The sequence below is a fragment of the Pezoporus wallicus genome, unplaced genomic scaffold (genome assembly GCF_028554395.1).
Source record: "Pezoporus wallicus isolate ANWC-B61680 ecotype Strahan unplaced genomic scaffold, APGP_CSIRO_Pwel_v1 contig_1181, whole genome shotgun sequence".
Taxonomy (NCBI): Eukaryota; Metazoa; Chordata; class Aves; order Psittaciformes; family Psittacidae; genus Pezoporus; species Pezoporus wallicus.
The window spans coordinates 2,530,096-2,553,398 of record NW_026641428.1 but is presented as its reverse complement, the minus strand read 5'-3'; the positions used below and the strand labels follow the sequence as shown (position 1 = coordinate 2,553,398).

At 37.8% G+C, this 23,303-nt stretch overlaps 1 protein-coding gene across 4 annotated transcripts in view; it reads left to right on the top strand.

Annotated features, from left to right (window-relative positions):
* The window catches only part of COBLL1 (cordon-bleu WH2 repeat protein like 1), an 88,938-nt gene that overhangs the window by 16,976 nt on the left and 48,659 nt on the right, over positions 1-23,303 (top strand). Inside the window, exon 1 of one of the 4 annotated variants that reach the window (XM_057423830.1) lies at positions 18,909-19,075. The exons of the other annotated variants lie outside the window; for them this stretch is intronic. The gene's annotated coding sequence lies outside the window, so the exon portion shown is untranslated. Of the gene's footprint in view, positions 1-18,908; positions 19,076-23,303 lie in introns of those variants that run through there. 4 annotated transcript variants of the gene reach the window in all.

Below are 23,303 nucleotides of genomic sequence, written 5' to 3'. Positions count from 1 at the left end.
GCAGCAGGTGTAAGACATCACTCAGCGTGCTTTTAAGCTTAATCACATACAAAAACTGGAGTGAAATAATGATAGTTCTTATTCTGCTTTGTTTCTTTATATTGTTTTGTATTATAATTTTGTTGGAAATAAGACTAGTGAGAGAGAAAACTGGCATATGGAAGAATTGAAAAGGTTGATTGCAATATTATCTTAACATTACTTTAGATGGCTTGGTAATTTGATCTGATTTGGACTTAACAGTGTCATATTCAAAGGCAGAGGCTGCCGTGAAAGGAAGGGAATGATTTGCACTGAATGAGCTTCCATAAATGAGATTTTCAGATTGGAATTTAGCTATAAAATATTCAGAATTTTTCAAAAAGTGCTACATGATAAAACAGGATATGGTACCAAAACCTGTAACTGGATGCTTTGGCAACTGAGCTGGTATGTACCTTTTCCAAAATGTAGGAAAGACTGTGCTCTGTGTTGGCAAATAGCCATCTTGTTTTAGTTTCTGCTGTCTTGAGTTTTAGAAGGGAAGAAAAAAGAAAACCTTCCTTATTAGGTATCATCTGGTATTTTTACTCATGACCTTTGACCCCAGGAAGCTAATAGTAGGCAGTATTTTTAGAGGCTTTTGGATTATATTTAAGCTCTAAAAAAAAAAAAAAAATTCCATAGTCTGCAGTGTTTTTGTGACAGATGTATCCCCTGTTCAACACTGTTTCACATCAGCAGATATGCTGTGAGACTAAAAATTATGATGAGCTTGAGAAACCATATGAATGCATACACAGAAATAGTGCATTGATACAAAGTGTTTCGTGGACAACCATTATTTAGCCATGGCTGGTCCTTAGACAGAAGATGATGAGAGGCTGCTGGACGTTAGAAGGAAGAGTGTGAAGGCATCCAAAATCACACAGTATGTTTACTCTATCTTTACCTACTGTAATCCCTAATTTGACAGGTGAATTCTGGTATTTTGTAAAAGCAAGTCATAGCTTGTTTGGTCCTCTGTAGATATATGAAGTGACAAATAAAGCCATAGCCTATCTTTCTGATCCCTATTTGTATATCTGAGTCAACACCAGACCAACTTTGTCTAACAAGTTTAATTTGTGGCTGTCCCCACACTTTCAACACAAAACCACTTACGGTAACTGCAGTTACATGATTACATCAATTTTCCATGCACATTCAATTTCCAGTTCTACTGAATTTGCTGACGAGGTCTTCATGTATGCAGGCTACATTTTAAAACTAGGGGTAGAAATTCCTTTTTGATCCATTAGGTCATCTTGATGGCTGTTCTTTATCTTCTAAGTAGGTGATAAAATAAATTTGTTTCCTCTAAAGAAATGCAGAAAGCATAAGTTTTAGTCATATGTCAGCAAGAGACAGAGACAAGATTGTCATAGTGTCATGGGTCTTCTGCAACAGTTTTGGGATTCCTTCTGAGAGTGAGCTGATTGTAAGTCACCTATCTAAAGATTTTAGTTTGGCAGAATTTGTACACATAAAATACTCTTGTGCTGTTCAGTGAAACAGGATTTTTGTATAAGTTTCTAGCTTCTGCTGTAAAGCACGCCATACCAGCAGTACAGATATTTTTGTCTTTTCTGGATTTTAAAAAATCATGCACTAATTGGTTGTTCATTTAAAGGAAGGCATTTGTGTTCTGAAAAAAAAAAATGACACACACAGCTGTGTAGCCAAGTGACCCAGGCAAAATGAGTTCCCATGATCTATGTGTATGTGCAAATGATGGGGACCAGAACTTGTTCTTTGTCCAATAGCTCAGTTGTGCATGGACTCAGGGGAACATGGGGCTGTGCTCCTTGCACTGTTAACTTTCCATGGGAATGTAAGAATGTGTTTCATTGCTGACTAGGAGCAGTTCTGTGGAGGGTTTTGCTTTGCCTTTTAAAATTTGCTTTCTTATATCTAAATTCCTGTGGGTTGTTGTCGTGGTTTAAACCCAGTCAGGTAACTTGTTCACTCACTCCCAGTGAGTGGTGCCGAGCTGACAACAATCAAGGTCCGTGTCCGTCTCCCCCCCCCCCCCCCCCTGCACCGGGGCTCTCCCCTTCCCCGCTCCCGGAGGAACGGGGAGGAGGATCGAGAGAGTGCAACTCCTACGGGTTGAGACAAGAACAGTCCAGCAACAAATCACCACTGCTACTATCAGCTAAAACAATGATAAGGGAAAATAACAAGGGAAGAGAATACGATACCACCGGCCAAGAAAACGAGTTCCACCCGGAAGCCCCTGTCCTTCCGGGTAACTCCCAGTTACCCCCCACCCCGGGCATGACGTGCTGTGGTATGGAATACCTCCCCGGCTAGCCCGGGTCAGGCGCCCCGTCTCTGCTTCCTCACAGCCTCCCCTCCTCCCTGGCAGAGCATGAGCCTCACAGAGTCCTTGGTCAGGGTAAACATCACTTAGCAACAACCGAAAACATCGGCTTCACCAACACTGTTCTCAAACTAGAAGTCAAAACACAGCACTGCACCAGCTAACACAAAGGAAAAAACATGATTGCTACTGCTGAACCCAGGACAATTGTATAGAAATCTGGGCTACATGTTGATTGCACCTTTGAAGAAGAGTGTAAAATTGTGTGATACCGCGGTTGCTAAGAACTGGACGTAAACGTTTTGCATTGCAGTGACAAAAGCTTTGCAGCCATTGAGTTTCTGTTATGTTCTTGAACAAATACTTCTGTTCAAGGATATTTGGAAAAAGAAGGGAGAGATGACTTAATTTAGTCACCTGCATAAATACATGGATACGTAGTTCTCAGATACCAAGGACGTAAAAACAGATTTTTGTTTTGTTTTGGTTTTTGTTTGTTCTACAGTGTGTAAGGCAAGGCTAGGGTTGGCAGAATGCTTTCTTTAGTATTTTTCTTTTTTTGAGTGAAAATTTTAGTATATGATTTTTTATTTTTATTTTTTTTTTTTCCTTGTGTGTGTGTAACCTCTCATCTAGAACTGAGAAGTTCTGTAATGGCATATCATAGACCAAATTCTCTTGAAGTTACTAATGACCAGTTATGGAAACTTAATGCATTGGCTAGTTCTAATATTATGATTAGCAATATGGTTAGCAAAATCAGCGATATAATTGCATAAATTTAGTGTCATCCTGAGGTGTTATTCCAAACCTGTGCAAAATAAGTACAAATTAACTGAACGCTTCTCTGCTTTAAGTAAGGAAATTAAAAAGCAGAAGGAAACACAACTCAAACAAAAGACATTCTGGTTAATTCTACCATATATCATCTTATACACAGGTTTCTCAGAAGACATACTTTTATAGGTCCAGTTCTATTTATCTTTCTATTAATAATGGTCTAGATGGCAATAGAGGTAGACGGAAAACTTACTTGAAACACTGTTAGATTTCATCCAGTGTGTCTAATTTTAGCTTATTTTATCTAGAATTAATGGAGCTCACTTCCATTAGTTGCACCAGCACATGATCTTGCTGTGTTATAGGTAAACAGTATTACAGTTTATGTAATTGATGAACTGGGATGTTATTATATGAAGTGTTGTAGGTATAGCTATTCAGTGTCTACAGGCAAATGCTTCAGCAGAAGCCCTTGCTCTTCACACCCAAGCAGAGGAAACAATAACAGCAACACCTTTTCAATAATAAGTACTTTCCTTTGTGTTTTATTGTTGGTTGGTGAGAGTTTTTGGGAGTCTTAAATATTTTTCTATTAAATATTTGATTTTTAAGAAATACTGACTCCAGGCACAGAGTTTCTGGTGCCAAAATGGATTTATTTTACCCGGTCACTACCTTGTTAATTTAGTATTAGTCAGGCACATGTTCTGAAACTGTTCATTAGAATTTAGGATGCTTTAGTATGAAAGTCAGTAAAATAGGTAAATAATATGCTTAAATCAAATTTGTATAGCTTTGGAAAGCAATACTATTACATAACATCTGCCTTATCCAATGTTAAAGTTGCACCTATATAAGTGTATTTATTGCCAATATATTAATGCTTTGCTATCTAATAGCAAAATAATCTCCATACACAGTTTAAAAATTACAAAGAGCAAATCTTGGCAGCAGAAAGAATTGTTTATAGTATCTTGGCAGTTGAAACAATTACCAGTCCACTCTTGAACTGTTCTCTGAGGGAATAAAACTTTGTTTTCTAAGAATTCTTGCCCTCTGGGGTATGAAATGGCAGCAGATGAATTGGTGTTCTAATTTATAACATGATGCAACTGAACTAAAATACAACTTTTTGCTCATTTTCATTTATTACTAGAAGCATTGTCAAGAAAGACTGGTGCTGATCATACTTTGAAACTGAAAGTGATCTAGGACTTCAGATGACTAAAATAGTCATACATAGTCATATATTATCTGTTAATTTAGAATCTACTGAAATATCAGGTTTATACCTTGAAGGAACCTTTTGTTTTGTAAAGTGGAAAATAACTGTTGCAATCCTGGATGACCTCCAAATCTCCTTTTGAAAATCAGTTTCTTCACTAAATGAACAGGAATAGCTTTTCTTAAATATTTTGGCTTTTAACTCAAATGCCAGGGATTGGGAATTTAGGGGAGAAGAAGCCAGCAAAGCAGGTTAAATAGACTCCGAAGTCTAGCTTTGAAAAATTGCTGTACTAAGTCTTCTATTTTGGATGAAATGATGTATGCATCTTTTATGCAGGAGAAGGAAAATGTTTCAAAAGGATGTGGTACGTTGAATGCAACATTAGGACTTTTTCACACTTTCAGCCACTTTCTCATAGGTTAATACTATTCCTTTCAGAGGGAGAGAGAACTGTTTAGAGATTTTGCCATTGCAACATTGATAAGCTCATGCTATGAAGTAAATTCTTTAGCTTTTGTATGAAAATGCACATGCTTCATGAAGACTTTTTCCTTAAATTGTTTCAAACTGAACTGACTAACCCAAAATACATACCAGTTCTTAAAGTATCTTTACAATAGCATTCTTGTGGTAATGCTGTAAGGTACCATTTAATGAATTTATAAAATACCCTGATATCTCTGCAGTAGAGTACCTTTTTTAAGATGTGATTTGTATGCTAGGGATAATTGGTTCTGGTCATTACAGTCCAGAAAGAAAAGAAAAGAAGAAAACCTTAGGAACCAGTATCCTGTTTTATACAGACGGGATTAGATATGCTCTGATTTGCCTGGAAAAGAGTAAGAAGCCGAGTAGTTTCAAAATACAGTTACCTGCAGTGCCACCCTGTGGCTTTTTTTTTTCATGGCTTCTCTTAAATCAATTTCTATTCCATCTTCCCTAGCGGGAAGACTACCTGTTGACTTCTAAAATGTCTGTATTCCTGGCTGCAGACTCTAACAGGGACAGTACAGCACAATTCTTTGCCGAACTTGTATGAGGCAGCATTATTTGTCCCTGATGAAACCTGTTTAGATGGAGAACCAGAAGGAGCGTTTCTGAGCAGTACTGGTTCATTCACCTACCACATCAAATCATTAAGCAATGGCTGGTTTGGTCCTTGAAAAGGAATGATAACATTGGAACTGGAAAGCGAAACAATTCACAGCAATAACTAGAAGGAGCATGTTAAATGGTCTTATCTTTTCCAACAATGCTACATATGCAGAGAGTTTATTTCCAGGTAGTCATAGAAAGATGATTTAATTCTAAAAATAGATTGTCTAGGTAGGCACAGAATTTCTTATGGAGATATTTTGCATTCAAGTTGTGTGTATTTTTGTTAACTTTAACTGAAGAATATCAGAGAGACTTTGTTCTTAAAAGCAGCATTATGCTTTGAGGGATATGTTGTGCTTTGCTTTGCATCATTCTAAAGAGTCACTCGGATCTCGGTGGGGTAAGTACCTGCATGTTTAAGACTGTGATTTTCACATACAGGAATTAATAGAGTGTTGAGCATATTTCATGCCAAGCAAGCATATGGGAAGGAATTTTTCAGCCCTTCACCTGCCTGGCCTGCCTTGCAGAGCAGAACCAGTTTTATTCCTCACAGCCAGCTTAGTGTAATAACATCTCTGGATGAAAGTCAGGGTTTTGCCTTTCTGTATGTTCTTCCTGTCATTCTGGCTGGGAACAGAACAGACTCCCTTGCCCCTTCTGCCTAGGTTGGAGCACTAACATATTGCTCAGGGCAAGTGCCAGCAGCAGTTCCTTGGGCTTGCCACCACAGCCCACCACATGTCTACAGTATACCAAAAACTGACCTGTCAAGGTCTCCTAGTCCAAGAAGAGTATTTGGCTATGTTTTTGAGTGTTTAAAATCGGTGCTTTTAATGTTGTAAGAGTTTTTATTGTAATGCTTTGAATGTGCTTTCAGTATTTTCTTGCTACAAAAGTACTTAGTTATTTTAACAAAATGAACTTTCCGTGCTTGCATTGTTCTGCTGTTGGCCTGATTGCACTGCCTCGGTTTCCTTGCTTTCACAGAGTGCTTGCTGCCTGCCCCAGGGTTACTTGTGCTGTGTGAAGGTAGGACGAGTGACTAAGGGGACAAATCCTGTCTGGGCTAGCAAAGCCTCCACATGTGTTATTCACACACCTCTGGGCTTTGGCATATTCACTAAGAGCTTTGTATTTTTCTGTAATAGAAACATATATATGAGAGCATGGTAAGTATCAGGCTGTGTATTTAATGTGTATGGGCTTTCTCTGGTAAGCGGGTGCTTACATTCATATTTGTGTCCTACCTGCAGAAGTTATACTTGGCCTTTTATGGAAAGTGATTGTTTCTTTTTTTCCAAATGCATGTATCTTGCTTGTAAAGTGGAAGTACAGGCATGTGAATGTGGGAACTGAGTTCTTTCAGAATTTGTTTTTTTTGTAAAGCAGTTTTGATTGGTTTAATACTTGCTGTTAAATACATGTTTTCAGAAGCCTGGATTTCCAGGTAGTAACAACCAAAGGTAGAAATGGATGTAAGGGCAAGTCCTGGAGAAGTTTTCGATTAGTTGTCTATATTTAGGAAGCTTGTTTGCTCTTTCTGCCACACATCAGGCTTCTGCAGTAATTGGGATGTGTAAACTGAAGTGTGATTTAAGGTAGTTATTGCAGAATCTCTTCAGGCTGCTGTAATAGAAGGAACAAGTTCATTGTGGTTTAGATTTTTTGTTCAGTGGATGTTTTTTCAAATAATTCAAATTTCAAGCATGAACAGTTCTGTTTACTCTTTCTTCAAACGGAAAACAGAATACTGAAAGGTACATGTGCATGTACATTCTTGTGTATCACAGGTCCTAGCTTGAGTCATTCCTGTATTAGAATTTTGGCTAGCAAAATGTCTCTCTTCATACCCTAGATTACAAAAAGACTGCAATTTTACATAAAGAAAATACATTGAAAAACTTACACCATGTTCTGGTAAGACATCAGCATTGTGAATAAAAGCCTGTTGGTGCCTGTGATGGCACTTTATTTCATCGGAAAAGAAAAACTGTGCTTGCTGTTGTAAAAGTGAAATTCAGGACTGTGCTGTACACCCTTATTTATGTATCTTTTTAATGAATACTTTTGTTTATATATTTCCAATAAAATGAAAGAAAAAAAATTGTCCCTTATAAAACTTTCTATCTTTAGAAACCTTTATGAAGAGCTGCTTTTTGGTTTTTCCAAACAGTCCACAAGGGGAGGGGAAAACAAAACAAAAAACCCAAACAACCCCCACCAGCGTGATACATGGTGTTCCTTTGATTCTGTTATATGCTATGTCTAGCTTGGACTGTTTGATAGAAAGAAGACTGCCAGCAATAGCCACCTACCTATTTGCCTTTCTGTTGAAGGCTTGTGAAGCTTACAGGGCTAAAGTAAAACACTGAAGCATAAAATCTTGGTGATATTGTACGTCTGAGATTAAAAATAGGTAATATCAGGTAAGCAGTCCAAATGTTCTGTGGCTGATGTATCGCTCTACAATGATATAATGCCTTTTTAGCAGCACATCAAGGCAAGATGCTGAGAAATATTTGTGAACTTACTAAGAGGCGTTTTACTGCATGAGTAAATATTTTCTTCCTTTTCTCCGTCCCTCTCTCATACAGCAGAAATCAGCTTCATTAAACTGTGCTGTTGGCATTTCTCCTTTCCTCCTGCTTTCATTCATTTTGTTCTTTGTTAAGCTTTTTTCAGTTGATAGGACTTCAGTATTTGTACTTCACACAAATACAAGTGTTTGAATACTTGTATCACCTCTTTTTTAACCTTTTCTGAGTAGGTAGAAAATCAAGCTGGCAGTCCTGCTCTATGAAGAGCTTACAAGGACTTAGGATGTTTTCACATAAAATTTTAAGCACCTCTTTTGTACTACTGCGCATGAGAGGCAAGCTGAACAAGTGGCATAGAACTGTTTGATGAGCTGTACAGCCTTGCAATTAGGGAACATTATGGAGCAGATCGTCTTAAGTGCTGTCATGCAACACATACAGGACAGCCAGGTGATCAGATCTAGTCAACATGGGTTTTTTGAAATGCAGGTCCTGCTTGGCCTGGTCTCTGTCTGTGACAAGGTGACCCGCTTAGTGGATGAGAGAAAGGCTCTAAACTTTAGTAAACCCTTTGACACTGTTTCCCCACATTCTTCTGGAGAAACTGGCTACTCGTAGCTTGGACTTGTGTACTGTTTGCTGAGTAGAAAACTGCTTGGATGGAAGAGACCAGAGTTGTGGTGAATGGAATTAAATCCAGTTGGTGGCTGGTTACAAGTGGTGTTCCGCAGGGCTCAGTACTGGGGCCAGTTCTGTTTAATAACTTTATCAGCTATCAGGATGATGGGGTTGAGAGCACTCTTAGTAAGTCTGCAGATGACATCAATCAGGACAGGAGTGTTGATCTGCTTGAGTATAGGAAAGGTCTACTGAGGGATCTGGACAGGCTGGATCAATGAGCTGAAGCTAACTGTGTGAGGTTCAACGAGGCCAGCTGCCGGGTCTTGCACTTATATCACAGCAACTCCATGTAATGCTCAAGGCTTGGGGAAGAGTGGCTGGAAAGCTGCTGGTCAGAAAAGGATCTGGGGGTGCTGGTTGACAGCCAGCTGAACATGAGCCAGTTTGTGCCCAGGTGACCAAGGTGGCCAACAGCATCCTGGCTTGAATCGGAAATAGCGTGGGCAGCAGAACTAGGGACATTGTTTAATAGTGGACTTGGCAGTGTTAGCTTAACGTTGGACTCTGATCTTGAAGGTCTTTTCCAACCTAAGCGATCCTTTGATTATGTCATTCCATAGCATAGGGTGTTGTACTTAGTTTCTTGAATATCTGGTTTATCTAGTAGCAGTTTCAAGGAGCCTATGAGCTACTGTTGAGATGCATGGAAGGTTTCTGCTTTCAAGTGGATGTTCCAGTGAAATATTAGCATGATGGGAGCTCTGTCAATTTTTTGCCAGTGTAAAATATATTCTCCTCCCCTCCCCCCCATGATTGCTTATGGCGGGAGCATTTTTCTATGATTATACCATAGATTTTCTAAAAATAAAATAAGAAAGTAAATCCCCCAATACTGTAACATGTACAGAGATTGAAAATGATGGAAACACTTTTTTTTTGGTAGCAGTTGTGAGCCCTTTTTTTTTCCTTTTAAAAATTTAAATCATAATGGTGTAAATATTACTTTCAGGTTGCTAACCTGTTACCTGGTCTTGGAGATATTTTAAACTACTTTGTTAATAGTACCATACTGTCTCTGCTATATCTAGAATGAAGTGTGTATTTTGGGAGGTGTATTTTCTTTCCTTTTTTAAAACTTTGTTGATTTGAGCTTTCTTCTTTTGAATGCTAGAGAGAATCCCTGAACACGACCAGCTGCCCCTTCCAGAAGTTGGTTTGGTACAGTCAAATTTAATTGTCCGTGGTGTTGATTCCAAAGATAAGTGCTTATCTGAATTAAGGAGCTTGTGTGTTCATATAAAGTAAGAACATTGTACATAGTATTTTTCTTCCTCATTCCTGTCTTATGGGTAGCGGGGTGCCTAAGGCATGTTCTTTCCCACGTGCCGTCTTTACAGCTGTGGGCTTTTATTCTGTAGATAGCTGCTTACCCCTTTGGAACAAAGGCCCACCTGTAAATCAGTTTCAGCTCCTGTAAAAGAAACTCTGATCTGAATTGCTTGATGCCATCATTAAAAAGGCAAAGGCTTTTCATTACAAATTTTGATCCCAGTGCAGTTAATTGTATTTTTTCCATTGTCATGTGTTCGCTTTAAGGAAGTACCTGAAACTTGCATAACAGAATTTATAACTGTAGTATCGTGTTTGCTTTTGTTATTTTTGTTATTTTTTTCCTTTTCCTTCTAATTTATCGTCTGATAAGCACAGGAACTCCAAAGATCAAGAGAACACCACCAGGAACAGTTCTGCAGAACAGAGTGGGGGAGTGCTAGATGAAGCAAACACAAGGTGTCCTTGCTTCACAAACTGTTTAGCATTGAAACACTGCAATTATTTTTAACATTTTGTTTTGGGAGGAGAAGGGCGAGTGCTGCTAAACTCGACCACAGGTACAGGTGTTTAAAAACAGCACTATACTATGTATAAACATCCAGAACAAGAAACTTGTTCAACTCCTGATTAAAGCTACGTCTAAATTCCTTACAGAACAGTGCCATAAAAAGATCTGTCAAAGTACAGACTATTCTGTCAAGGAATGGATATGATTATAAGAACTCGCATGTGAAACTGGATCTGAAAGTTTCTGAAAGCATGGGATTTTCCAGCAGAAAAATCACTGTGGGAGCTTTATTTTGTCTGTCATTTTTTGTTTAACTTTCTAGGCCTCTGAGACGCATTTAAGGAAGCACAGTAACTCTGAGTAATTCTCAGATCTCCAAAAACACTGCGGGGTTTTTTCCAGTTGTCTGTTCATTTGATTGTTGAATCCCATAGCGACATTTAGTGTTCCAGAAAGTCTTTGTTGTGTATGGCTTCCGCTGGTTAAGGAAGATAATACTGTTTCAGTTCTCCTTAATGTTGTCTAAATAAATGATGAAGAAATGGGATGGCTCCAGAATCTTACAGAATAGTAATAATAATAATGTGTTTGTTAAATAATAAGGTGTTTGTTAGAAAATCCAAATTCTCCTTCCCTGCAGTTCTTTGCTATGAGTTTGGGGGCTTAATAGATATTTTTAGCATTACAGCTTTTAAAGAGTTGGATACCATCTCTTTTTCACTATGTAACTTCAGTCACAAGTCAAGTTTTCCAGGTTGTTCCTTTTATGATGGCTTGGCAGTAGCTATCCTCTTTCGAACCTCTAGCACTTCAAAAAGCAGTATTTTTGTCTCCGTTGGACTTTGCCTGGTACCTCAGAATGATACTACTTGTACAAGAGTGCTGCATTTTCTCAATGTAGATTTTGGGTGATGGTAGTTAAACAAACAAAAAGCCCCAGAAAAATCCAGCACCAAGATTGAATAATATTTTGGGATGTAGTTTTGACAAGCTACTGTTTTTCTAGTGCCACATCACTAAGCGCAGGTATCGGTTATCTGGGGATATGCCTGTACCACCCACTGGAGACCTGAGTGGGGCATGGGTATGGCTGTGCACTGTAGCTGTAATCTTGTAGAAAGGAAGGTTGCAATGTCATCAGTTAGTAACTAGTGTGTGGATTATTAAACCCCAGAGGGCTTTTAGCTGTGAATGCCACATCCTTCTCTATTATTTTAATCATATTGTTTAATTTACAGCTAGTATTATGCCTGTTTGTGTTACAGCCGCAGCTTCGTTTATGGAAATGACCTGAATACAAGATTTGTGGTGATTTTTCTTTTTTTCTATGTGCTAGATTTAGTGCTATCTTGGTGTGGTGCTAAGCATGTGTCATATTCATGTTTTTGTGGATGATTATAAACTGGGATTATAAAAATAAAAGGAATTATTTAAACATTAATCAGTGATCTTATGGTAACATTGTAGCAGTAGACCAGGAGCTGTTAATCATGACTTTTCTGTAGAGTGTTTGGTGTAGTGTGTGTTTGAAGAATTCTGTAAGTGTAATTTAGTATCTCTAAAATAAAAACAAGCTGAAACTTCCTGAAGGCCTGTTTGTAGCCTTCCTGCCTACACATGCTTCTAAATAAAATAATACAGTTGTTTCACAAACAGAGGGAGGGTTATAAAGGTAGCTTTACTGTGACATTAAATCTGTCTTGAGAGCTTTCCCAGAAACATGAACATAGTAGTTATATGATTAAACAATAAGGAAACTTTCTGGCTTGTGCACTTCCTCAGGCTATTAACCTAACCACTAATTAACCAACAGGAAATTCCAGACCTGAAAGTTTCATTATTGCTATACTAAACTGTGAAAATATAAGTGTGTTAATGAGGATTTCATTATAGCCATCTGTAGCTTGTTTTTAAATTGTGTCAAAGCAGGAAAAACATAATATACCATCTGTTCCCTAGCCATAGCAAATTGACACAAAAAATAGTAAAAAGAAAATCCCCCAGTTAACAACCCCAATTGTTTCTTATTTCTTATCTCTCATTTGTGGCAACCGCTAGTGCCATGGCATTAATACCAGTGTGTAATTGGTCATTTACCCCTTAAATAATGTATTTATTTCTTTTTTTTTTTTTAGCTTGCAATTTCTATACTGTAACTGAAGTATTCAGGGAGGAAGAGGTGGTGACTTTCCAAAACAGTAATTTCTGGGCAGTTAATGACCCCTCAATTTCAGTGTCGTATTCTCTCAAATACATCTGAATTTCCAGAATTCAGAAGCTGAGAGGATTGTCTTAGAATTTACAGTTCTTTTTGGTTTTAAGTAAATAAAAACTTCTGGATAACATCTATTAATATTCTTTCAGAATCGTGGGTATGAATTGAAGCATTTTGCTGTCATAAGATGCTGGGGTTTTTGCTGCTGCATTTACCTTAACCCTTGTGTTGCTCTGTAGAGCTTAATTCCTCCAAAGTTTCCCAAGTTCCTTGATTTGTAATTCTCTTTAACCTCGAAAAGAAGGGAAGTTGTAATGTATTACCGTGCACTTACCAACGAATATTATGGATTCTTAGTTGTCAGATGATCATAGGTGTCATGCAGGTAGTGCCTCAGGTGAGAAAAAGGTAGTGCTCCCATGGGGAAAGTTACAAAAATTGCTCTGAGGAAGAGAATTGGCACAGAAGAAAATTCTAAAACAACTTTGGGATAGTGAGGCAGATCTTAGCAGCTGAGATGAAATATGACTCAGTAAAGTCATAAAATGTGCTAATGTTTGCATATTACCTTTTGTGCTGAATAGGGAGATGAGTGATCTATGACATGAAAATGAGGATAAAGAGGTATAACTGAGATAGAGCAGTGGAAGGGTTACGCAGCAGTTTAAGGGAAGTTACGCTCTGGACAGGCGTCTTAAATTACAGTCTTGTCGTTTTGTCCCCGACAGTTTTCTAAATAAGCAGTCCTTATATCCTGAATTTGCATAGTGACTAGGACAGCTTTGGGGAGGGCTCTTAAGTGCTACCTTAGCATTCAAGATAAACTATAAATTTGGTGGCTGAACTTAAGATCTGTTTCTCTGCAGACTGTGATGCAAAAGCACAGTTAAACTAAAATAAGGAACTCTGATACAGCAGTGTGTCTACACAGTAAATGTCTTTATACTGTAAAAATATAAAAAGAATCTTAAGCGCTGTGCTGACCAACTGGATGAGGAAAAGCCAGCTGACACAGTCTTTCTAGTCATTCAGAAGGATCCTAGTAGTCTCTAACTTAAAGCCTGCAGTAGACAGTAGACCTTGCATGGCTCCAAAATAAGAACAGAGAGATGGGAAATGGTGTGCTGTGAAGGTCAGGGGAGGCCACCTTGGAGTTCCACATGGATCTGAGCTGGAACTCTTAGTTCAACATGTTGTTAATCTAGAAAAGCAGCTGAATAATGAGGTGGCAGTTTGGTGACAGTAAAAAGTTATTTGTCATAATGAGAGGAGGCATGACTCTAAAGACTTGCAGGAGGTTTTTACAAAAATAAAGGGATAATAAAATGAGATGAAATTCACTTTATATAAATGTAATACAAATCAGTTTGTCATGTGTATTAATAAAGGAGTAGAGAAGAAAAGAGAAAACATGATTATGCCACTGTCTAAATCCATGACAATACAGTGCACAGTTCTGGTCTCCGTCATCTCCAGAAGAAGGTAGTAGAACTATAGAAGGTCCAGAGAGGATTGACAGAGATGGTTAAAGGTGTGATATGGCTTTCATATAAGGATATAGTGACATGGTCTCTTGGCTCTCACGTTCTTATGTTTACCGTTTGTACATGTACTAGTTTGTTGTCTTCCGACTGTTCCAAGTAAGTGAAAAGAGAACATGAAACATAATTGTAATGAAGATGCATAAAATTCTTAAACCAAATGTTAAATAATGGAAAAATAATTAGCTCCCCTCCCCCTTAATGTCAAGTGATTATACAATATATAGTCAACTTTCCTTGTTGATATGTGACTTGCATAAGAAAAACAAGTTCTTGGTCTGCTTTCAAGCTATTTGGAAGCCTCTGTCTATGCTCTCTTCTCCAGTTCTTTTTGATAGAACAAAACTATTTGCCTTTCCCTGGAGACTTGACTTCGTTGATCCATCACAGATGAGATGTCATCTCAGTAGGTGGAAAGCAACTGGAGGAATAGAGTATTTAATGAAAAAGGTATTTAATATGGAAGAATGCCTATTCTTTCCCTAGTAATCCAGGTTTCCTGCTATTCTTGCTGCTTTCAGACTCAAGTTTCCCATGAATATTACTTAAAAAAATAATCATTACTATTTTTGGGTTAGATGGAATATCAGATAGTTTTTTAAAAAGTATTTTGTTTATAACAATAGAGACAATGGGTTCAAAGAGCTCCCAGCTTCACAGATGGGTTCCTATTGGGGATTTTTAAAAACAGGTAGTAATTCTGACCAGCTTTTCCATATGAAGGTAACTGATGCACATCTGTTGAATTTTAACAGTCTGTTGGTCTTTTGGAGTTTTTTTTTTTTTGTTGTTGTTGTTGTTTAGTTGTTTTGTTTTCTTCCCCCGGTGCAGAAATCCTCAGTGCTCTGGGTAGTCAGGGACAAGTGAATCTGAAGGTATTAAAGATCTAATACTTAATATTGGGAAGCGGTTGTTTTACTCCCCTCAGTAGTATCTGCAAGTCTTCATAGCTTTTTGGTCTTGGAAACAGTTCTGTGGATTGAAGAGCATACATGCAAGAAATAAAATAAATTCCACATTTATCATCCATTCACATGCATTCCCATTTGCTGCTAATATAGTTTATTTTTAGGGAATGTTTGCTAATACAGCAGTGTCAGGGTGTGTAATTTAAGTACATGCTTTATGGAAAGATGAGAAGCATTTTAAAATTCTAATCCTAAAGTAATTATAGAAAAACATTCTAATACCTTTCTCTTAAATTTTTATTTTATTTCCCTGAATACCTTTAGTACCCTGCCTAAGCTCACCTCCTGCACCATCTTTTTAAATTCTCAACATTTTACATTCACAAGTGTTCTAGGAACTTAGAAAAAAAATAAAATATTAGTAGCCTGTGCTGAGTGATATCAGTGGGCGAAAAAGTAAAGTACCCATCTCTGAGATGCAGGGGAAACAGCCAGGTGCGTACTTGCAGAAATGGAAGAACTTTCGTTTCTTTCCTTTCAGGTCATCTGCCATCTTGGGCACTTGCTTATTACAGTCAATTAAGTACTTACAGTATTAAGTTACATTGATGACTCCCTGAATTAAAAGTGATAAATTTACTGCTTCATATGTGAAAGCCATAAGAAGGGAATTGCTAAGTAGATAAACAGTATGTAAAATTTAGTACCACAAGATACCAGTAGACTGAAAAAAAAACCCAGACCAAAAAACCCAAACCAACCAACAACAAAAAAACCCAACCCTTCCCCCTAAAAAAACACTAAACAAAATGGATATTATTGTGAATAGTAATTGAATATTTCTAGGTACAGCCTTTAGACCTGGAGGATAATTAGTGCCTCCAAGTGGAATTCCCACGTTTTGTTCTGTGTAGGCCATACTAGCCATATGGAGTATGTTAGTTGGTATTTTAGGCAACACTGATACCCTGTCTGCACTGAAACTTTTACTACTGGTGATTCAGCTGCAACTGCATTCTCTCTGTTCACAGCTTTTCAAGCAACTGAAATTGCTTCAGGGATTTCTATTCTTTGTATTGCTAACTCTTGAAGTTTGGTTGCAGAGTGCAGTTGACTCGGAACACGGCAGATTGATCTGATTTGTTTCATTGAACCTTACACAAAACTGACTGTTATATCTGACGTAGTGGGGAGTAGATGCTGGTGGCAAGACTTCTCAGGTAAGAGAGACTAGATAAGGAATCCTCAGTAATGTTCACTCGGCACACTCGCATGCTCTCACAGAGGTGTTACCCTCTCACTGAAGCGGGACACAATCCACTTCAAAACATTGTGGCCTGATACAGATCTAGGAGCAACATTTACCAATCACAGGAACCTGCAGGATGTTGCTGTTGATGATAGTGTTTTCCCAAGAGCAAGCATTAGCATTAGGCACTTTGTTGACTGCATTGCTGCCCATTCCCTGTGCAGACAGTTGTAATCAGTCCTCACATGTTTGTGTGTGTTAGGTTTGATTTTTGTGAAGACGTAAGCGAATTGAGTTTTAAGCAACTTCTGTTTTTAACTGACAGAGATCAAGCTTCTGTGAAGTATCCTACTCCAAACACTGATAAATGTTTTTTTTTGTTTTCCTGATAGCATAAATATTGTACTTTATGAAATTGATTTGTCAAGATCTTAAGTTTCAATAATTTTGTAGGTACTACTGATTATCAAATTAACTGGATGTGAATGGGTATTTGCCTTTGCTGCCTAACCATTCCGCTGATCACGGACAGAGAAGTAGGGAAAGCTGAAAAGCATGGAGGGAAGGAAGAGTCCTAATTCCAAAACTTCCCATTAAACTTGTCTTGCAAGAATTAAAGGGGCATGGAAAATAGGATTGGATTCTTTTTATGATTTAAAGCCACAGAAGGCATAAGAAAGCTAGTTAATACTCTGTTTTGAATTGGCTGAAGTACATATGTCAGGATTAATGGCTATACAAATCTCTAGATGTACTCTCTAGGCTGTTTGGTCAGGTGGTGGGATTATAAATAGGTAGGCTTACTGATGTCACCAGTAGCACAAGGGAACAACAACAAGCTTGCTATGCACACACACACTTCATCCCTTCTACATACATATGCTGTTGAAAGAGATTCAATTGATTTTAATGGAGGAGAAAAACCTGTATTATCTTGGAGGTAAGCTGAAAAGGAGTGTAATCACTTTCAGTAATTCTTCCCTCTCCTTGTTTGTAATTAGCAGAAGGGCTTCAAACTAATACTTGTATTATCTTACTGGGTAGAGATAAATACTGACAGTAATTTGTTTGCTATACACAGATAAAAAATTGACCCACAGCCCTGTTCTGGTGGCTGTAAATGGGAATTCTGGAGGTGTTTGTTGGTGTAAAGTGACACATATTTTGCAAGACTATTTTCAAGGATGCAAATGTTGATATTTGCACAACATTTGCTTGCTTGTTTGGTTGAACTTGTCCTAACACCTGCTGTGAGGAAAAATATTTACCAATAATTAACATATCTGCAGCAGCATTGAAGTCATTGCTCTTTGAGGGAAGGTGGAATTCAGGTGTAGGGCAGTACATAAATTGCCAGAGCTCAAACATAGGCTTGAAGAAAGAAAGAAGAATTAATGTCTGTTGTTGTGTTTTTTAGATAAATTATGTAATTCTTCTAGTCCAAGGTACAAATGCTTTCTTTATCTTGTTTCTGGCTCAAAGTTGAGGCTGTATAAAGGCCTGTGAATTTATCCATGTGGATGCACTGCTGAAATTTCAGTGGTGCATTTCTGTGTATAGAAGCTGTTCCGTATTTTATTTTGATGATTGGGGCCTAGGAGCTCAGATGAGGTTACTGAGCTTATTTTAAATGAGGAATGTTGTTGTTTCATGCAGACTGCAAGGCTTTTCTAACTTAGATTGTCTTTCATCTGATTTTGATCTAAAATTTTGTTTGTAAAAAAAAAAAAAAAAACCTTGTTTTTAATAATGTTTAAAAGTCAATGCCTGTAGCGTTTACTGTACTAGTCCTTGATGTGTATTCTGTGTATTCCTTGGATATTATATAACACTTGTCATGGAAAGCATTAAAACAATTTTGTCGTGACTAAATACCTAAATAACTACAAAGTGCCAAGATGCACCTCGGTTACAGCAATAAAGAAAGAATTTAAGAAATCTTGTCAAGTTGATTTTATTGTAAAAGTTGATATGCTTCTGGCACTGAATCATACATTACTATGTTAAGAACTCAGCAATGAAAAATACTGGGTGTAAACGTGATAGTGAAAGTTGAAAAGGATGAGGGGGTGAATAAGAAGTGTAGTAATTACAGCAAATTATTCATCAGCATAGTGGTATAGGAAAGTTTCTCTACATTCCCCAGAGCAGACTGCTAGTTATGATTATAATTGTTTTAAAGATTAGTAAGAAGTATTGTTCTCTATTTCCTACTTTATAGTTAATGCTGACATCCTGTGCCATTTTTCAGAAAGAGCAGAGACTTTCTAATGGGAGTAATGGGTCACCCAAAATAGCTTTGGTACTACCACCATCACTCAGCGAGCCAGCTTTCTTTGAAGAAATACCGTCTTTCCTTCATTGCTTGTTGAAAGAGTACAGTAAGACATGGATTTAGGGGATTTTGAGTGTGCAGAAGAAAGTGGAGAAACTTTTTTGTGTAGATGAGTTTGCAGAGGAAATAATAGCATTCATTTGGGGCCCAAAATTGCCAACCGACGAGGGAGTTAAAGTAGGACAAAGGGGAGGGGCAGCAGAGGTGGCTATGAAACTGCTGGTTAGGTTTATGCTACGGAGAAAGCTGGGACAGGACTTCTGCCTGTGCTTCGTACCACCCATCTCCCCTCACGCAGTGAATAAGCAGTCAGGCTTGGGCTCTAGCAGCAGCACTGACATCTTAGGAGGTAGTAAATGCAACCCTGTTCCTGAAGGTAAGGAGCTTTGCTTTCTGAGGAGGATTGAGGAGAGTAAGCACTGAGGAAGATGTGGAAGACGAGCAGAAGAACCTGGTGGCAGGTAGGTAGAGCATGTCTTCCTAGTTTTGCAAGGAGTGTTAGCCCAAGATGCTCAGTGCTTCTGTTTGGGAAACTAAAACTGCATTGTTCATGTTTTGGGAGAAACCTCTTTATTACGTCCTACCTTTCAGAGTATTAACTGTCAAGATGCTTCTCTTGCAGTCTAATAAAGAAAAACACTTGTTTAGTAAACTTTTTTCTCTTTCATTTACTTTTCTGTAATGAACTAGGGTGCTTTGTTTGCTGATGTGGTGGTCTGTGTAGGAACTGTCTATCCATTGTTCACATGTCACATAGCATCTATAGGTTATATATATATATGTTAAGCTTCTTGCTCAGGACAGGAAACTTTCCCTGCTTCCCATTCCCTTCCAGTGCTTAATGGCATACCTGTTCTCCAGTTTACTAAACCCTCCTATTTCTTGGTTGTGCAAATGAGCAAAACATTTTGAAGTGTTACCAAACTCCAGGTAGCTGAAGGACGTAACTGCTAAGAGAAGGATCCTCTTTGTGAAAGAGCTTTCTGCAAGGGAGAAAGCTTGTTCTATTCCAAACATCTGCATGAAAAACAAAACCAAACCATAATTAGCTGCAGTGAATTCCAAAGTTGCATTGCTGTGCTTGGCTTAATTATTCTTCCTGTATCTGAATCTCTGTTGGGAAATCGGACAGTCGCAGCTGATCCCAGCTTTTTATACCAGCAAATAAGAAGAGAGAGTAAAGTTTGTCTTTTCTGTTGCTACTGCAGATCTTCCTACCTGTCCTGCAGTATTTTCTCTATTACCCAACCATACCTGCACCCACATACCTATATTTAAGGCATGTGTGTATGTGAAGAAAAAGGGAAGTGTCCATATTAGCCTCTCTCCTGGCTGCTGTGGTTATGGAGTGGCTCTGCTTTTCTTTTCCTTACCCTTCCCAACCTCTAAATCCATCCAGTGCCTGCCTCCAGTGTTATTTCTAAAACGTGGTTTTGAACAGGAGAGAAAAGCAGCAGCAGAAAAGCTCAGATAAATTGACAGTTCTTGCCTCTATTGATGTTCAGAATAGCAGCTGAAAATGCCATGAGCAGATCTAGGTATTTCATCTACAGGCTTTGAAAAGACAGTGGTGTTACACCTGCTTTCATGACAAGGAGATAATGGCCAGAAGGGCAGATTCAGGTTTTACTCTATTTGAGAGCCCTTAATTGAACTTTTTTTACTGCTCATGGGAGAAAAACATCTGTATGAGCATCCTTTTATAACAGTCCTTGAAAAAGATTTGAGAGTTTGCTCCTAGTGGAGGTAACATAACGTTTGCTTGAGTTTTAAGCGTTAGATTTACAAGTGTATCAAAGGTTAAGCTCCCCCTTTCAGTTCAAGCTGCTCTTTGTTTTCTTTTCCTGTTTATTCAGCCAGTTATATATTACTCAATTACTGTTACAGATTTACTGCTTTCTCTTCCCTGCTGTCCTTTCTTTCTGTCAGGCTGTTTTCATAACTGTATATATAATAGAGGCTAAATGAGTTGTATGAAGTTTTGATAGTTTTCAATGCCTTTCAAGTTTTTTTGTACTTTATTTTGGTAGTAAATCTGGATTGGTTTGTTTTTTTTATGTCTTATACCTTATGAAAAGGTTGCAAATAGAAGTATCTGCTTACTCAGAGGTATGTTGCACATGGATGTGCCAAGTTTGTATTTGTATTTTGTCCTAGCTATATTTACTTCAGAAATCTAAGTTCTTAAACTCATTAGAAGCAATGTTGTTGGAACAAATTTTCCATTACATCTCTTTTTTTTTGTTTACTCAGTTGTTTTTTAGAAGAAAAAGTAGTACTTCTTTTGGCACAATAGAATGTACTGTAAAGGAACTTTTGTATTAGAACACATTTCTGTAATTCCTCATTAATGGTAATAAACTAATTCATAGTATAATTTGATTTTTAGCCTCTGTTTCCTGCTCAGATTCTGACCTCTTGGCTGTCTTCCTAATAGCAAGGCAATTTTTACATCTAGAGAGGAGCTAACTATGTTTTGTTGCATGACATAAACCAGCACTAAGTCAGGCTGTCCATGCTCAGGGTTGGATAGTCTTTCCCATGTTTTTTCCTATGTTTTAAGTGAGCTTGAAAAGGTCATTATAACAGTAGTTATAATTTGGCTTTAAAGGATAATGAATGGTTTTTTCTAGAAAAGTTTTAAATTTGCACTTGATTTAGTCCTGGTCAGTGTTTGTACTGGACTTGCGCTAAGAGGCACACAATTAAATACATGCCCCTACCATACATATTTGTGTTTACATTGCCTCTGAGTCACCCTTTTTTCTGTGTAATAAGAGAAAACATTGCATGAATTGTGGCTTGGGTACAGTCTCTTCTGTTTTCAAGACTGCCACTGCCATGGGGACAGACAATCAGGCTGGCAAGTGTCTGCTCCAAGTGGTCTGGAGGCAACTGAAGGGTTCGTTTGCTGCTTTCTCGCTTTTAGTGTGAACCAGACGTCCGAAGATTCCATTAATCTTTCACCTTACTGTCATGGTTACCGTGCCACTTCTGTGATTTATTTCTCTCTAGGATAAGTCTTCTTTGAAAAAAAAATCTTTCCTTCAGAGCTATGGGCTAGTTGGGGGAAGTGGGGGTGAGTGGAGGATAGGGAGGATTGTGCACATCCCACTGACTAGGAAAACTTTTCTCTAGCAAGAGCTCTGAAACCATTCAAGGAATGTGTTTTCTTGACCTAATTTATTTATGGAGAGTGGAAATGAAGGTATTCTACATTTCTCGCTTTTGTTGTAGTAGTCATCTGTGTATAGGCATAAGTAAGAGAACATCTGCAGATGATTTGTTATTTGCTGGAACCTCACTAAGTAAACCTGTAATGATAATTTTCAAAGGTGAGCTCAAGGAATCTTATCACCTGTAACATTGCTACTGGCATGTCAGCTGGTGTAACAGTTGCACAACATTTTTTTTTATGTTGGGAGAGCTATTTACATAGTGCCTCATTTCTAGTTCTGTCTTATCTAATATTTTTAAAATACCATTTTTATTTGCAATTTTAATCTCCTTTCAGCTGTGGGAATCTATAGATAAATGCACTGTGAAATACCCTGTTATCATAAAAGACTTCCAAATTGTTCATTTGTTCCTCTACCTGGAAATTGAACTTAAAATGTGTTTCTGAACTTCACGGTTTTTGGGTACCTACTGAGCCATCTGCTAGGCACAGTATCCATACAATGTAAGCTCAGAATCTTCCCCAAATAACTAAGGGGATGAGTTCAGAACCTGAAAGCTCATCTTTCTTCATGGAGAAGGTACAGCAAATGTCTTTCCTTTTTTTTTTTTTGTCCTACATGCATTATAAGCCTGGCTTGAAGGCATAACCTAAGAACGGACAATGCTTGACTTGCATTGATCCAGACCTTGATCTTAACATCCAGGTGGTGCTTTTATAGTAGAAATAAAGAGAGAGACTGTATCAAACAGTGATATTGATCTAGAGATGAAAGCCAGTATCAAGGTTGATAGGCATGTTATATAGGTACTGTGAGGCTGTACAGCAAATACTTAGATTGCTTAATGTTAAGGAAAAAAATGTTAGAATATTGCAGTATGTTAAAACTAAGTCAAAAGTAATCTTTTTGCAGCACTTTTAGCAACCCAAATTTTGTGTAGAAACCTGTGTCTGGCCGTAACTTAGTCAAGGTGACTAGAATGTGACATTTCAACTAGCCAACCTCCAGTTAAAAATTGTTATTTTCAGTTCCACTCAAAAGAGAGGTGCTTTTAATGAGCAACAGAAGACTGTTCTTTGAGCATGATTTTTAACCATTGCTTTGTCACATATTAAATTAGCTCTAAAAATTAAAAATTTAGTAACTTGCAGGCGCTGTAGGGAAAAATTCCATTGCTGATACTTTAGAAACAAAATTGCAAGTCTTCTAATATGCAAAGCAAATCTTAATGTTTTGAAACAGCTTTTCTGTTATATAGCAGAAGTTGTCTGGCTTAAGGATTGTGATTAAGAAAACTAGTATTTTAAGACCTTCCTTAAAAGCTGAATATGGACAATATCTTGTAGCATTAGAGAGGAAAGCAGCGTACTGCTGAGGAGTTTCTTCTGTGATCCAAACACGCGCATGTGAAAATAAAGTAATCAT